The 17,708-nt window shown below is 47.9% G+C and overlaps 1 protein-coding gene across 3 annotated transcripts in view; it reads left to right on the forward strand.

The window, feature by feature from the left end:
- Tiam1 (TIAM Rac1 associated GEF 1) overlaps positions 1-17,708 on the forward strand; it is a 353,183-nt gene that overhangs the window by 65,932 nt on the left and 269,543 nt on the right. For all 3 annotated transcript variants that reach the window (XM_057763555.1, XM_057763556.1, XM_057763560.1), the window contains exon 2: positions 12,785-12,837. The gene's annotated coding sequence lies outside the window, so the exon portion shown is untranslated. The remainder of the gene's footprint in view (positions 1-12,784; positions 12,838-17,708) is intronic.

The following is a 17,708-nucleotide window of genomic DNA, read 5'->3' on the forward strand; positions in this document are numbered from 1 at the left end:
GTCCCAGGACAGGGTTAGCTTTTCCAGAGGCCGTGCAGGAGAATCTGTTGTGTGCCTTCCTCTTAGCTTCTAGTACTTTGCTCACAAGCTTCCTTGGTTTATAGATGCAGTGCCCCAATTTCTCCTTTTTCTTTGTATGACATTCTCCCTGTGTGCCCATGTCCACATTCCCCTACTATATAAGGGTGCCAGTTGTATTGCATTAGGGGGCACCCTGCTCCAGTATGACCTACTTTTAAGTATGTCTAAAATACCTCCGTTTTCAAACAAGGCCATGTCCGCGGTGTGCTGGGGATTAGGACTTCAGTGTGAGTTTGGCGGGGTGGGGTGGGGGGTGTAATTCAGACTGCAACAGAAATCTAGGGCTTTGCAGTCGCAGACATTTCCTTTCCCGAGTGTGGGGGTAAAATCGTTCCCTCCTTAGTGTCTGAGGAGTTAGGTATTAATGTCTGGTGAGTACTCAGTGGATTCTAATAAGGATGGCCACCTTTTAAAGGAACCAAGAAGGTGTAAGGCAGCAGGAAAGGCCAGAAACCAGACTACAGTTAAACCTGGAATTCCTGGTACCCAGAACCATTTGGAAACCAGTTTCTCTTCTGTATTAGTTACTTTCCTTATTGCTGCTAGAGAAATGTTTCACAAAAGCAGCTTACGGGAGAATTTCTCATTGGCCCAGAGTTTGAAGTTACAGTAGCAGTGGCAGCAGGTGTAGCAGTGGCCACATTGTCTCCACTGCAGGGAGGGCAGCACAGGAGTTTCCTCTAGCCCAGACGGGCTCTCTCAGAATGGTGCCGCACACACTTAGGGAGGGCCTTCCTACCCCAGTCAGCTTATTTAGAAAAGTGGACATGTGTGCTCAGTGCTTTGTCTCCTAGGACGATGTAAGTCCTGTCAAGCTGACTCTCAGTGTCAACCATGACATCTTGTTTAAGCCACTTGGTTTGTGCTCTCTTGTGCCCGTGGCTTGACACCATCCTTCCTTCTGTTGACAATGATAGCCCCATGTGTGTGGCTCATCTGACGTCCGTACAGAGTGGGTAATGGCTTGCTGTTAGTGTTCTTCCCGTGCCTTCATTTAATGGGCTGGGTCGTCTGTGGAACAGAAAGCGATGGCGGTTTGCCCCGAGCCACTTCAGTGGATTAGACAATGAATCCTGTGGGTGAATCCTAATGCTTTTCGAGCTCACTTGAGTAAATCCAGGGCAAATATATTTAATTCCGTAGTTAAAATGCAATTCACAGTGACATGTGAATGTCACTGACTGGCAAAGAAATGAAACGAAGTGGGTCAGTGTCACACTGCACTGTTTTGTGGCAAATGTAGGTTAACCGACTTAATGGAAAACTGCAATCTAGGGGTAAGTGGACTGGAGAGTCATAAACCTTAAAATCTGCTTTGCAGAGATGCCTGGGATGGAATCCGAGCACTCCAGGTAGGACCGTTCATGAGCAAGGGGGTTTTGCCCCACCTTGTTAAAATCCTCTGCTTTAATTCTAAGGATGCCAAACACCAAGAGCCAAGGTGAATTATGGCTGCTCCGAGACAGCTGGCAGTCGAACGGGGTCATCTGAATGGACAGTGGCCACATGGAATTGTAAGCCGTCACTTAAGAGGTGTAAGGAGGCAATTAGAACATGTCATGCTGGCCTCGAACTCACAGAGGTCCTCCTGCCTTTGCCTCCTGAGTTGAGTGCTGGGATTAAGGCCATGCAGCACCATGGCGCAGCATGTAAACAGTTTTAGAGTCTCAACATCTGAGTAAAGGACACGAGGGCTGGCTCAAGGTCATATACGCTGAAGCTTAAGCCTGGGTTGTTGCTGTGTTGACTAGGAAAAGCAGACTGATCCTGTTTCAGCCTCTGCAGCAGGTGTTGTTGCCCTGCAGGACCTCTTGCTGCTTGGCTTTTGAGAGACTTTAATTGGACTCCAGGATCACAGGCTGCTTTCCTTCTGGTCTTCATCTTTGTCTTTTTGTCCTGCGTCAGTCTGGTAATAAGACTGCCTTTGCCAAACGAGTGGAAAGGCCTGAATTCATGTATCCACCCATTTGTCTGCCTGTCTGTTCATCCACCCACCCACCCACCCACCCTCCCACCCACCCACCCACCCTCCCACCCACCCACCCACCGTCCATCCATCCGTTTTCCGACCATCTCTCTATCCATCCGTCTGTCTATCTATCTATCTATCTATCTATCTATCTATCTATCTATCTATCTATCTATCTATCTATCTATCTATCCATTCATCCATCCATCCATTTTTCTGACTGTCTGCCCATCCATCCATCCATCCATCCATCCATCCATCCATCCATCCATCCATCCATCCATTTTTCCGACCGTCTGTCCATCCATCCATCCATCCATCCATCCATCCATCCATCCATCCATTTATCCATCCGTTCATCCATCCATCCATTTTTCTGACCGTCTGCCCATCCATCCATTTGTCCATCCATTTGTCCATCCATTTGTCCATCCATTTGTCCATCCATCCATCCATCCATCCATCCATCCATCCATCCATCCATCCGTCCATCCCTGTTTGCTTCCCTTCCGACTTACTTCCTACTCCTCTCCCTCACTAACATGGTTTTAACCAAGCAAAATCATGGAAATAAAACTTCATGAATCAATTTCTTTCATTTTTTTTAATAAGAAAACTGTTCTCAACAAAGGGGACAGTCTTAAATTGTTTCTTTCTTTTGGTGGAACTGGGCATGGAAATGCACATAATAGACAAATGCTTTGCCATTGAGTAAAACCCTCAGCCTCTGAAAAAAATCTCTCCTGGCCTGAGTTGGGAACTGCGTTGCAGCTGCCTGCCCTGCATCGTGGAGGCTCCAGTTCTGATCTGGCACGGTGCATCGTGATCTGGAGCAGCATGGGATCCGCTTGCATGCATCACTCTGCTGCCAGTCCCACGGCTGTGTCTGGGCTTTGCTTGCTCTGTGATGTGGGTTCACCATGTCCCTGTGAGTGAATTTATTGCCCTTGTTGACTTGTTAGTTGCAGCTTCCCAGAAGGGCATAGCTGCCTTCACAGCTGGCTCACCGTGTCCCTGTTGGAAGCACGTTCTCCTCTTAGTGTGCGGCGGTGAGCTTCCGAATGGAACTGAGCATTTATGTATAAATCTAGTATTTATTTCTAGATTTTGTTTATTTCATCGTGTGCTTGTGAGACATAGATGCCATTCCTATGGGATTCCAATGGAAGTCCCTAAGTTTTGGTACCATCTGGCAGTGTATGCACCAGGCTGCATATCCTTAGACATACTTGTGGGTTGAAAACTTTCTTTTCTCTTTCTTGGGCTTCTGGCAGAGTACATGGGAACTTTTGAGGGAGATGGATAGTTGATCATTCTTTCTGTTGTCTTCAAGTCTTTGCAAGTGTAGACGATGGGGGGGGGGGTTCCATGGGTTTTATTTGGGAACTGTGGAAAATGGGCGGTGGCTATGGAGTGGTCCAGGGGGCTTCATTTAAAAGATGCTTCAGTGTCAGGCAGTGGTGTTGGAATATCTATCTTTATTATTCTCAGCACTCAGGAGGCAGAGGCAGGCGGATTTCTGAGTTCATGGCCAGCCTGGTCCACAGGACTTAAGCAGGCCCGTGTGACTGTTCTGTTACTTTCTTAGTTTATCATTTGCCTTTTGTCGTGTTCGTTATGTCTAATCTGTAGATTGTACTTCTTAGTCCTAGGCACTTCCTGCTACTAGAACATTGTAATTGCATAGTGTATAGTGTATGAGTTACCTGTCTGCTGCTATGACAAGGTGCCCCGTAAGAACACCTTAAGGAAGAAGGGTCAATTTGGCTGATGGCTCCAAAGGGATGGATCCATCATAGCCGGGAAGGCATGGTAGCAGGAGCAGAAGATGCTAGCTGATTGTATTTTCATCCACACACAAGAAACAGAGAAACAGAACAGGAAGTGTGAAAACCTCAAAATTAGCTCCTAGTGAGATACTTTACCTCCTAAAGGTTCCATATGCTTCTCAGATAGTGCCATCAGCTTGGAACCAGATGTTCAAACACCTGAGCCTGTGGGGGACAAATGACAGCATATAGACACCCAAATATCTGCAGACAGGATAGAGGTCTTAACTTTAAACCTCACTGTGAGTCCACCGGATAACTTGTACCCATTTCTTTCTTTAGTTTTATGTGTACATTTATTGTGCATGCATGTGTACATGTGTGTCCCGTGGAAGTCAGTGGAACAGGTGGGAGGCAGTTTCCTCCTTGTACACGGTGGGTCACGAGCTCAAACTCAGGTTGTCAGGGTCTGGCAGCAAGTTACTCTACTTACTGAAACATCATGGTGGTCTGACATTTCTTTCTTAATGCGGTTACTCACCTGTCCCCAGCACTACCTGAGCTGTCCTTACTCAGTGCTCACCTGTCCCCAGCACTTACTGAGCTGGTTTTTACTCACAGTAGCGAATGCCAAAACTTCTTGGCAATTCTCTGAGAACAGACACAGGGCCATTAGTTACTTAGCACTAACTCCCTTTGGAGAACTGGGCTTCTTGGATGTGGACATGAAGAGTCATTAGATTTCACATTCTTCTTAGGAATGACGCCATGTTCCTTGACACCAGCCACCCGCCTTGCTTAAGCTTTCCCGTTAAATGACTTCTTTTCATGTACTTGGCTGTTCTGTCCCCATCTTCATGATGTTCCCTGGTGTTCTTGATCTTAAATTAGGAACAATAAAATTACTTCTGTTGCCCGTGGCTCTGCGCATTTGAAAAGGCAGGGTATGTGTGAATATTGTTCAAGCAATAGTCAAATCAGTTTGTGATCATCTTAAATAGAAAAGTGCAGGCAACTCCTTATCTGGGCATTTAGAAGTAGGTTATCCTTCCCAGCTGGTGTGTGGACCAGTAAATGAGATGCTCGGGATGCAGAGCACGCTTGTGGTCCCCAAGAAAGCAATTCCTCTGTTGCATGGTCTTTGGACCCCTCTGGCTCGCAACTTGTCTGGGTTGTACCAAAAGGGCAATTGCATCCAATTGAACCTAAGACAGCTTATTGGCTCAGTTGTAAGACATGGAGAAATACACGCTTGCATTAGGATGGAATATGAAGTAAATATGCCTTCAGGATGCTGGGCGTCCCTCATTTATTTGGACCTGTCACTAATAGTTAGTGTTTACTTAGTTGACACTTTGGTTGTCTGACTTGCTTTCCAAAAGTATCTAGGGCAAAATGGGTTGCCTAGCAATGTGTTCTGGCCCAGGAGGTTGGAGATGGGTCAGTGATTAACAATTATATACAATCAAGTTTAAAAATGGGTAGCAGCCTTGAAGCATTCATGCCCTGACCACCAGCAAGCACCGGCATTCCACTGCCTCCACGTCTTGTGGCCATTACGAGTGAAGTAATTGCAGTTGTAGACTTGATCTTGTGGCAACAATTAAAGGAAAACTTTGTTTGGAGTGGAAATGGGCTTCTGGTGCCCCTTTGTGCATTGATTAAGTCAGCGGTAGCCTCAGAAATCATCACTTGGTTGGGCTGCTTGTCAGGACCCTTGTTCTCTTGGAAAAGGAAAAGAGAAAATGAAATGTCTGGGTATTTATAGCCGTTGTCATCTCAACAAAGTGGCTGCGATTAGTGACTACTGTAGTTTACTAAAGAGCCAGTCCTGCGGAGTGGCTGACAGCAGCTCCCTCGTCCAATCCCATGGCTTGTTCATCCCGCAGTGACTGCACTCTCCCATTCTTGTTCTTCCTAGTCTGTACATTCCATCACAGAGAAGAAGAATCTTGCACAAGCCAACCTTACTTTATCTTTCTCTCAGCACAGATTTCGGTGGTTGCTTGGATCCCAAGCCTGGATGCAAGCTAACTGGGAGCCGGTCTGTAGCACTAGCAAAATGACCCATTGTACCTCCTCGTCAAGAATCGTTGCATTTAACTGGCTAACCAGTTGTTCAGCCCTTTCCCTTTGTATTTGGTTTAATCAACAAAAATTGCCCTGCCACCCTTGAGAGATCCACGTCAGAGAGCAGTGACACGTACGTCGCGGGTCCTGCCAAGAGGGCTTTTCAACAGAAACGTCTTAATTGAAGAGGAGCTACATTCCAAAGTGCTGTTTCATCATTGTCTGGGGAAGGAAACAGCTGTGTAAGCAAGCTGTCCCGCAGCCCGTGCAGGCATTGCGTTTGACATTTATCCACACTCCTTATCCATCACACGCTTATCGCCAGACACCTGCCCTAGCCTTTCTTGGTGATGACTCAAACACCAGTTTATGAGTCCAGAACTCCCCGTGACCTGTGGGAAGACTGCGTGGGCTGGTGAGGACAATGGATCCTAGGTCTTTCTTTTCCTTTCCCCTGGGTTTTACTGGCTGGGTCTCGCTCTCTGGGCTTTGGGTAGAAGATGAATGGTGGCTCAGTGTTGAAAGATGTGGCCGGGCCCAGTGACTTGGGTGTTTGTCTTAGCTAGGAAGGCATCATTGGTCATGTCTGACCCAGTAGCTTTCATGCGTGTGAATGACACACTTTTCTAGGAGTGGCAAGGATCTAGGTTTTGCTTTTGTTGTCCCTTTTTGACTCCAGGACAGCAAAGAAGAGTAGAAAACTCATATGATGTCATGAGGCGGGTTTGGTTTCTCAGTGCCATCCTGTGCGGCAGCTGGGGAGGTGATGAGGCCCAGGCAACACAGGACTGGCTCCTGTGGGGTGGGGGAGAAGCTCAGTGGTGGCGCGTGTGGCTAGCACCCTTGGGCTTTGCTCCCCAGCGCCTCAGGAGAAAATGGTATTGAAGAAAACCCACCACGGTCACACGGTCTCTGTGTGGCACGTCTGTGACCTGCGTCCCGTCTCACCACTTGTCTTCCCATTTCACTGTCTGCTGGAGACCAGAGCCCCCCTCACCCCCCATTTCAAGGGCGTCTGGGGTCCAGTTGATATAAAATAGGAATGGCTTACGGTTTCTGCAGGTCTGTGTGCCTGCCGTGTTGAGTTCTTAGGAGCATCCGCTGATCGAATCCTCACTCCCTCCACCTGCCGTTACCCTCACTTTACAGGATCTTGGGGTCACAAGCCCAAGATCTTGGGGTCACAAGCCTCACTGTTAGGGAGATCAGGATTTGTGTCCTGCAGTCTGACCTAGGGCCCATGCTCTTAGGCGTCTGTGTTTTTGATTGGACCCTGGTTTGGTTAGTATTTATCAAGTCTTCAGGGAACCAAGGAAGGCGTGGTGATGATAAAGGAAAGGAAAAGACTACACACCTAAATCAAAACTCTCCAAAAGTTCAAACTTCGTTACTATTGAAATAATCCCACGACTACATATGTAAGGTATATCCATGTTTAGACTTGGGTTGGGTCCCCAAGGTATCTCAGTGTTACAAGGTGGTTATTTTGGGGCCAAGCTAACTGGGCGGCTGGGAGGAACAAGTGGCTCACTCCGTCCTCCAGCATCTCAACATGTATATAGAAATGTTCCCAAATCTAGGGGAAAAATAAAGGCAAATTCAAAAAGCTGAGTACTAGAAGTTTGGCCCTTCTAGCTCCAAACCAGGGCGGATCAGCTTGTAGTGACTTCCCCAGACTCCATGGAGGCCACTGGTTCACTCCATGTTTTAGTTTCCCACCCTTTTATAATTATTCTCTGATGTATTTGGGTGCATTTTTTCTTTTTAAATGCTGGGCCCCGAACTCAGGGCTATGCTTCCCAGGCCAGCACCCTCCTGCTAAGCTCAGTCCTCGGATGCTTTTATTGGTGCCTTTTCTTCATGCTGGGTTGGTTTCTCTGGTGCCTCTGCTAAATGGTTTTTAATTTTAATTCTTTTCAGTTTTACTTATTTTAGTCACATGAGTGTTTCACTTGCTTGTGCATGTATGTGCGCTCTGTGACTGCCTGGTGTCCATGGAGACCAGAAGAGGGAATCGATTCTCTGGAGAACAAGTGTGATGGGCAGTTGAGCAGCCATGTAGGTGCTAGGGATGGGGCCTGGGCCTCTGCAAGTGCGGTAGATGTGCTTACCCACTGAACCAGTACTCCAGCCCCTCTGCCGAAGGTTTCTCTTCCATGGGGCTTTCTCAGATCCATAGGGGAACATCTGCTCCTGTAGAGGCTACCGAAAAGGAAACCCAATGACATGCAGATTATTCCACAAGCGGGGGGGAAAAAAAAGCAAAGCAAAGCATCGACCTTGGATGAACTCGGGATGTTCCATGATGCCACTCAGCAACTTGTGAAGAACGTTCTGTGAGTGAGTCGTCCTGAGATGCCGGCCGAACAGGGAGATTCTAGCAGATGCCTAAATTTCACAGCGTCTTTTGTTTCCCAAGGCTTTGCCCAACATCTTGGTTAGCAGAGTGGAGGACTGTCTGGATTAGGTGAGAGCCCATTGGCTTGATGCATTGGCCCTATTTAACAGGCGGCGTGATGCATGGTAAATTCAGTGCCCACTGTAATTTTAGAGGCATTAAAATCCACAACCCATCTCAGGATCAAGGACATGCATGGCTGTCTTTTGGGCTGGTGGTGCCAGTATTTGGCTGTTCTTTGTAGCACAGATGCCGCTTTGTTACCCGGCTCTTCAGAACCAGCTGAAGTCCCCCCGAGTACGATAGCTCGCACATGGCTATCTCTGCTTTCTGGCCATTGTTCTGAGAACATTGCGTGATTTCAGCCCTCAGAAAAGATCAGTCCTGTGACCCCATGACCCCTGGTAGTCAGGTGAGGAGACAGAGTTTCAGAGTAGTGCTCTGCCTTGGCCAGGGCCACCTCAGAGTCCACCACAACGCCTTGGTGTCCACCAGGGCTCCCGAGCAAGGCCCTGGGCTGCGGACAGCAGTGGGGGAGAAGGGCAGAATCGTGGGGCTCCACGTGGGTAACAGGCTCTGGTCCCCCTGCAGGAGCCGTCGCCCAGATGGCCTGTCACTTCCTTTTGGCATCAACCTTAGTGTCAGCTCACGTCTCCTGTCACCTTCTGTTGCTCTGTGCAGACCACCCTTGTTGTGAAGGACACAGAGACTGTCCAACAGACCTTGGGCTGGGCAAGGCGCCTCTCAGTAACACGGCAGTGCGGTACTATAGTCTCCATAACCAGGGTAAGCTAGAGACTAGGCAGGGTGATCACATGCTTGGTCATGGGGCAGGAAGGGGGTTGGGGGCACATGTTTGTAGGGCTGTTTGCAGCCTGGGGTACAGACACCTGCTGCGGGATGCTCCTCCCTTCCCTAGACATTTCTGGACCTCTTGTCTGCTGTTGTGCTGTCTCTTGGTTTTCTGCCCCACACTCTCCCAGCAGCCTGGGGGGTTTCAGGGCAGGATGCTAGGGATGATTCTTTTTTCCTCAGGCCCGGAACTGTTTTTCTATTGCTTGTGCATCTGAACACCTGCTGAGCTGATGAGCTTTGCAAATGTCACTTGATTATTGGGAGGGAGCTGTGAGTGATATTCACAGGAACACCCCATCCCAGCTGCCTTGCAGGGTGGGTGGAGGGTGGCAGGGCCTCAAGTTTCAGCTGGAAGCTGCAGTCAGGCCCCCTCCTGCTGACATAGGTGTGAGTGCTGCCCCTCCTTTCCTCTCCGAGGACACAGAGGCCACCTCTGTGCTGATCAGTTACTGCAGCAGTACCTCAATCAACTTTGGAGGCTCCCATGACAAATGTGATCGTCTTCCTTTTGGATTTCTTTTCTCAGAAAAGTGCATGTATATGCAAAATCTGGGTAGAATTTTAAGATACCTTTAAATTTAGAAGCTTAGAGCCTTCTCGGACACCCGCCACATTTAACTCCGTCCCAGGTGTCCCATGAATGTGACTGAGAAACTGGATTCTCCCTTCCTTCCTATCCCCTCCCTCCCTCCTGTTTTTCTTCCTCTGTCTCTGTCTCTTTCTCTTTTTCTCCTGTAGTTGAGAGCAGATATGGGAATTTGAGTTTCAGATTCTCTGCCTTCTGACTATCCGTGTTACAGACTGGACAGGAAAATATATAGCATACTCAAAGAGGTGACTTACTTGAGTATTGGGTGAAGGGGTCAAAGGTTATGAAGGGCGAGAGGGACATGGGGGTTGTAGGAAGAAATCCCTTCTTCATCCTCTGTAACTGAAACAGAGGTGCAGGTGGCTTCAAAGAAGCCAAGTGATGGTCAGACCCCAGGTGGCCCATCAGGAAGGAAGCAGGATCAGCTTCCTGCCTTCCCTATCATGGCTTCTTCTGGGCTTGCAGAGGGTCTGGGGAGGGAGAGCTGCCTTAATAGATTATTGCTGATAGAGATAAGATAGAATATTTAGCACATTTGCCCTTGGAGATTTATTTTTAAAGAAAGGTTCTCACTTATGTAGCTCTCGCTGGTCTGGAGGTCATTGAGATCCACCTGCCTCTACTTCCTGAGTGCCAAGACTAACAGTGTGCACGGCCACACCCTTTAATAATGCATGTGTCTGATATAGATGCAAGGAAGGCATTCTGTCCATCTGTCAAATGCACTTCCTGGGATCCGGGTGGTGGGGAAATTGTTAGGCCATGTGCTGCGGAGATTTATAATTTTGACCATGATCAAAATCTTCTTGGGTTTTGTGGGATATTTTAAGTCCAGGCATTCAATTTTGATTTTTTTCTTCTTCTCTGTATTGGTTACTCTTGTACTGCTTTGTTAAAACACCATGGGCAACTTCTAAACTGTATGAATCTTGGTTGTCTTTGTATTCACAGAGAAGCACTAGGGGAACCTGGAGTGTTAAGCACACAGGGTTTCCTTCAAGGGAAGAAATGCTGTACCCGTAGTCCCTCCAGAAGGCTGGGGGCACAGTGTTTGCTAGCCTGGGGACTTTGACTCTCTATGGGTGGACAGAGACTTTCCCTGCACCTTTTTCTGGAACATCTTCCCCAAGCCTGTATTGTAAATTTCTTTTCCTCAGTTAGTCCATGGAACCTATCTTCATGGACTTTACAAAGCATTTCCATGTAGTCACGTCTGGTCTGTATTTGCTAACTTTGTTCCTCCAAGAGATCTATGCATGTTTTGTTGTGCACGTGGGATGGAGTTCATATCACCAGAATAATGTTCACCAAACTGTGCTCTGCTTAAATAGGCCTAAAATAAACTCCCCAGGGTCAGACTCCAGAAATTTGAGCCAATACCTGTTGCTTCAGGCTGCTTGGTTTCCTGGACACCCAGCCCCGAAATAATCACACAGAAACCATATTATTTAAATCACTGCTTGGCCCATTAGCTCTAGCTTCTTATTTGCTAATTCTTACATCTTAATTTAACCCATTTCCATTAATCTGTGCATCACCACGAGATTGTGACCTACTAGTAAAGTTTCAGCAAGTCTGTCTCCAGCAGCAGCTCCATGGCTTCTCTCTGACTCCACCTCCTTTCTCCCAGCATCCAGTTTAGCACCCCCTCCCCCAGCTCTGTTCTACCCTATCAGGCCAAGCCAGCTCCTTTATAAACCAATGGTACTCACAGCATACAGAGGGGAATCCCATATCAAATACCAGACACTAAGCCCTGTTGAACAGAACTACCTTCCTGCCTCCCAGGATCCTCTCTCTTTAGGCCTGTGAAGGTTGCAGAGACCCTCTGACCTGGAGCCCCTCTAGGGGTCAGGACCTCTGCTTATGCCGTTCTTGATAGTCTATGTTTGACCATACTCAGTCAGACTTTTCTGAACATTTTAAAAATTAGACGTCAACTTATCATTGGTTTGCTGTGCAGTTTTAGTACAACTGTGCTCAATCAGTTCCTGAGAATCTCCGTGGGGTATGATTGATCACCTTGAGTATCTATGGGTTATTCTTATCCCTTTCCTCCTTCGTCCTGCTGCTGGACCTGCACCCAGCAAGAAGCCGCCCAGCGTCGGTGTTTTCTGTTAGTTTCCCACCCATTGGCCTCCCCTGCACTCTTTCTACAACCCCACCCCCGCCATGTCTTTCCCATGTTCTCAGCCCAGCCCTGTCTACTCCCTTATTCAAGCAAGGTTGATATCTGTCCATTGCTGTCATCCTGCAGGAAGTCTGCCTGCCTTTAACCATTTAAGAAACATGTCCAAATAATATTTCTAAAAATGTTATTAGTTGGAAATCATGTGGGGTTCAGCCTGACCCAATACTGAGAGCAATGTGGGGCTCATTGCTCGCCCCCCAGTGGGGGTCACCCCTTGTGGCTGATTCTCTCTGAAAAGAAGCCAGGCCCTGGTCTCCAGTCTGAAATCTTCACTTCACTTGTACTTATTTGTCTCGATTCTGTCTCTTCGATGTTTGGTCCCTCCTCAAGAGACTGTACGTTAGCTTTGAAAAGTCTAGTCATCTTGATAAGAATACATGTGTATTATCCTCTTGCTTTTTGTTTTATTTGTTTATTTTAAAGTGTTGGGGCTTGCTCTGTTGTTTACTGACTGCGAGCTCCTGGGCTGTTGCGGCCTTCCTGCTTTGGTCTCTTGACTAGCGGAGAGTACAGACCTGTAACACATGCCCAGCCTTTCCCTGCTGTCTTTAGTAGGACCGTGAGCCTGGGAGGGACCATGTGACTGCCTCCAGGATACTGTTTCTCCAGAAGGTGGAACCAGGGTGATGTCACTAGGGTGGGTTCTCTGTGACTCGCTTAGTTGAAGAGAGTTCTAGATTACTTGGCTACCAATTCTAAGCCCTTTATTTCTTCCTCATCGTGCCTGCCCTTGCTGTGGTGGCCACATAGATTCCTCCACTGATGTACGCGTGCGTTCTTTTTTCCCCTTTGCTTATGGAATGAAGCACACGGGCTTTGGGAAGCTGCTTGTTACTCAGTGCCTTTTCTTTTGGACTTGTAGGTGGCCAGCTGCGTTCTGGATGTTGGTACTTTCTGAAGCTTGAGCTCCGAATGGTGAGTAATTATGTCCCCTACACACTGGCTGTGGGCCTCGAAGGTCTAGCGGGGTGTTGCGAGTACACTGAAGCATTACAAAAGCCCCAAATCAATGTTTGTGTCTAATTGGTTCTCATTCCTTACCCTTCCTTCTAGACCTTTTCCTCGGGGTATTAAAAGGCCACGTAGATTCTGTATGGCCAGCACAGCTGCAGGGGTTTGTACAGTCGCCTGAGGAGCAGTTCTGAGGGGACTGAAGGAGTGAGATCAGCTCTCGGTATACACGGTCCTCTAAAGTGATCGGCGTCACCATGATCCTATTGTCACATAAATGAGCAAGAGTTCATTGTTCAGCATCATGGATGTTGGCGTCTCTTAGCTGTTTTCAGTTGGTAAAAATGCCTAAGCACGACCCAAGACCCTAAACAACATGCACACCACGTGGGGTTGATCCCTGCTACCCAGCTGTCTACCACAGTGGTTCTCAACCTGAGGGTCATGACCTCCTTGGGGTTCAAATGCAGCTTCCACAGGGGTCGCATATCAGATACTTACATTACAATTCATAACAGTAGCAAAATTACACTTATGAAGTAGGATTAAATTGCAAACTTTATGCTGGGGGGGGGTCACCAGAACATGAGGAACTGTACCCAAAGGATCACAGCACCTGGAAGGCTGAGAACCACTGCTCTAAAACCAGGGTCTGTCTGTGTTCGCTCAGGCTGGTTTAGAACTCATTCCTTCTGCTCCCAGGTCCTTGGTGTGGGGATTACAGGAGTCTTGATGACTCTCATTTCAGAATGTGGTTCCTCCTTCCTTGTCTGCCCCCGACCCCAGCACATTCGTCCTGCGGTGTTTCCATGGTATAGATTGCATTGCTGGTGTTGCCGAACGGTGCCTTCATGTGTCCTACTGCCCGCCAGTGTTTTTATAGAGATATGGTCGTCTTCCGTTCCAGCCAGGCATGGTGACACATGCTGAGCTCCAGGGACTCAGGAATGGGAATGGAAGGATTCCTTGGGCCCAGGAGTTCAGGGCGAGTCTGGGAAACAGGCATGCAACTATGTCGAGTGAATGAGTAAAAACGGGGGCAAGAATGTCACGTAGACTGTAGTGTAACACACTCCCGTTTTAATAGTTAATAATGATTGATAGGTACTGTCAGCCTATCGTCCGTCACTGAAACTCTTATCAGCCCCACATGACTGTAAAGCCATTGATGATCTGGAATTGAGCATAGTTGTGATCTTTTCTTCAGAGTAACACAGAGGTGGGATTTGGGTTCTGCCATTTGTATGTTATTAACTGGTTCTCTAATGAAGAACTGAGATCGATTTTTCTTTATTTGATTGTGTATGTGTGTGTTTGCAAGTGTGTGTCTGTGATGGTCACAGGACAACTTGCAGGATCTGCAAGAAAGGAGCAGAGTCGGGGAGAGTGAGTCGGACCTGCCATGAAGAACATGCAGGCGATGGATCGGGTGAGAAGCAGACAGACTTCGGGTTCATTTTGAGGGAGATTTTGAGGATTCGCTCTGCATGGGGCAGAGCAGACCCAGGCCCTTCTGGCCTGTCAGCTGGTAGAAATTGATTGGTGGAGAAGTTGTAGGTTGAAATTTTCCCTGGTGGACCAGTGCGCTGGCTAGCTGCGTGCCAGCTTGCCACGGTCATCTGAGAGGAGGGAGCCTCCGCTGAGAAAATGCCTCCGTAAGATTGCACGGAAGCTTGTAGAGCATTTTCTTCATTAGTGATTGATGAGGAAGGGCCCAACCCATTGGTAGGGCCATCCTTGGTCTAATGGTCCTGGGTTCTATGAAAAAGCAGGCCGAGAAAACCGTGGGAAGCGAGCCAGTAAGCAGCTCCCCTCCATGGCCTCCGCATCAGCTCCTGCCTCCAGGATCCTGCCCTGTTCGAGTTTCTGTGCTGACGTCCTCAGTGATGAGCAGTGATATGAAGTGTAAACCAAATAAACACTTTCCTTCCCAGGTTTGGTCATGGTGTTTCTTGCAACAGTAGTAACCCTGACTAAGTCAACTAGTTCCTTCTTTGGGAGATGGAGGCAGGAGGCTCAGGAGTTCCTCAGTTACATAGCGGTGCTGAGACCGGTGCGGGTGTGAGAATGCTCTGCTTTAAAAAACGATAACAAACGACAACCATCTCCAGACTGCACCTAGCGCAGGGCAGAGGCGTGAGAGTGATGGTCACGTGGGACTGCACAGCAGATGACAGCAAGCGGACAGCAAGCAGCACGGAAGAGGCGGTTGGGGGGCTAGCTGTGTTTTCAGTCAGGTCTGGTGGTTGAACCCTTGGGTGTGGAGGGCCAACCGCAGCTCAAACGAAATACAGTTCAGCAATGCCAGGTTCATGTTAGTGATGGCCTTTGAACTCTGTGGATGGCAGAGGCTAACAGTCTACCTGGCAAGGAGGTCAAGCCTTGAGGTCTTGTCTCACTGACTTCCTTGGCATAAGACCTTCTCTCCTCTTCCTTATGAACGTGCATTAATGAATGTGTGACTTATTTACCTTTGGTCAGGAGTTTTCTATTTTTTTTTTATCGTCTTGTGCTAAGGGCTTTCAAAATAAAGAGACTTGGACTTTTCCTCCTAAATGTTGTTCAGCTCACTTTTCCTAAGATAGTCTCCCTATCTTCTCGCCATATTGTTAAATTATTATGGATGGCTGTGGAATTCTTTATGTGAGAATAATGAAGCAGATTTAAAATATAAAAGACTTTTCATTCTTAATTGCATCTTAATGCAATAAAACCCATAGTGATTATTAAAAAATGGCAGAAGAAAAGAATTAAAATAGTAGAATTGCTTAGCAAAGATTCCGTTTCATAATGCATTTCGATATAATTGGTATCATAATGTGTAATTAACAGTCTTTCTTTGAAGTATGAAGCTGAAGTTTGGGCGGAGCGGGGGCCTCGTAGGACCTGGTGCTGTCTGAATCTGTTCCTACAGTGGCACTTTAGAACCTGCAGGGGCTGTAGGCTGTGCTATAGTCCTTGACTTTTTGTGTTAGAAGAGTTACAGAAGCGTGGATAAAGCGTTCTTCGCCTGCATAGCCACCACAGGTGTCCCTGGCTTGTCATGGGAAAGGGAGAAGACAGACTTCACCCGTCTGTGGTACCCCCTTTTGAGCTGGCTTGGCCTAGGACTTGTTACTCCAAACCTGCATGGGAGTCTCTTTGGGTCATTTTCTAGACTCACCCCTAACTTGACTGTGGGCCTTGGTGATGGTGAGGACCAAAGGTCCAAGGAAAAGCACTGTGGGAGAGGGATGGATCCGGTATAGAGCTGGGAGCCTCAGTACCCGGGGTCTCACTCTGTCTCAGCTCCTTAAAGGTTGGGAGACCAGAGCAGGCCAGAAAAACCCACATGTTGAGCGAGCACAAACCGGGCAGAACTGGCTGGAGGTAACCACTTCTCTGGCTTATTTCTTTGGGTATTCCTTTCTGTCACCATTCGGTCCATGCAGGCTCCTCCTTGGGAGAGGTGGTTGTGAAGTGATTGAGGTGGTTGGGTGGGCGCTCTTTGTACCCCCTTGGTCCTCAAGTGCCACAGTCCCAGCCCATGGGGGAAGTTGATGCCACAAGCAGCCAACTGGATCCCTGTAGGAGTGAGGAAAGACATTCCTGCTTCAGAATTCAAGGATCTTCTCTGGAAATAGGATCTAATAGCCCCCAACTTCTCCTCTAAATCATCTCTAAATTTATCAGTGGCATCATTTTTCTCCTTTGAACGGCTTTGACCTTTGGTCCTCCTGCCTCAGCTCCTCGAGAGCTGGTATGACGGTTATGCTCTGACGTGCTTCTTAATTTTAGTGATGACAGAGCTGAGGCTGGAGCGGAGGCTTAGCAGGTAATAGCACTTGCTTCCACAGAGGACTGGGGTTTGGTCCCCAGCACCCCACCGTGACTCACAACCTTCTGGAACCCCAGTTCTAGCCCCAGTTCTCCAGTTGCAGGGAATCTGATGCCTCTTCTCGCCTCCTTGGCAACAGTAACCGTACGGTACAGATACACGCATGCAGGCAGACACTCGTACATGTCAAATAAAAATAAATAAATCTTAAAACCAAAGATGATGGGACTGAGATGAGACCCAGGAGCTGTGGTGCTCCTGAGTTATGCTAAGTGTTGGAGCAGGGTTTGGCAGGGTGCCTGTGGGGATTATCTGTGGCTCTGTTTTCTGTGAACGCTGTTTCTTCCACCTTCCCTTTGCTTGAGTCTCAGTAGAACAGGCTGGTATTTCAGGCTTAGAAAGGGTTTGCTGGCAGCAATTTTTAAATGACATTTTATTATTTATTCGTGTGTGTGTGTGTGTGCGTGCACAACCTGCTGGAATCTATTCTCTCTCTTTCATGACAGGGTGTCACTATATAGCTGTGGCTGTCCTGGAACTCACTTTGTAGACCAGGCTGGTCTGAAACTCACAGAGATCCACTTGACTCTGCCTCCCAAGTGCTGGGATTAAAGGTGTGCACTACTATGCCTGACCTTGGAGTCTGTACTCTTACCTGGGTCCTGTAGATCAAACTCTGACCATCAGGGTGATAGCAGGCACCTTTACTTGCTAAGACATCTCACCAGCCCCAATCACAATAATGTAAAAAAGGATTGATGTGACGTGTGTGTATGTGTGTGTGTGTGTGTGTGCCTGTGTGCCTGTGTGCCTGTGTGCAGGAGCCCACAGATTCCAGGAGCGGGTTTCAGATGCCCTGTAGCTGAACTTGCGGGCAGTTGTGAGCTGCTGGACATGGATTCTGGGAGCAAACAGGATCCTTTGCAAGGGCAGTCCACACTCTTAACAACTCAGCCATCTCTCCAGCCTGCCCTGCAAAAATTGTTTTTAAAAAGAGATGGAAGAGAAAATAAGGGTG

The sequence above is a fragment of the Chionomys nivalis genome, chromosome 3 (assembly GCF_950005125.1).
Source record: "Chionomys nivalis chromosome 3, mChiNiv1.1, whole genome shotgun sequence".
Classification (NCBI taxonomy): Eukaryota; Metazoa; Chordata; class Mammalia; order Rodentia; family Cricetidae; genus Chionomys; species Chionomys nivalis.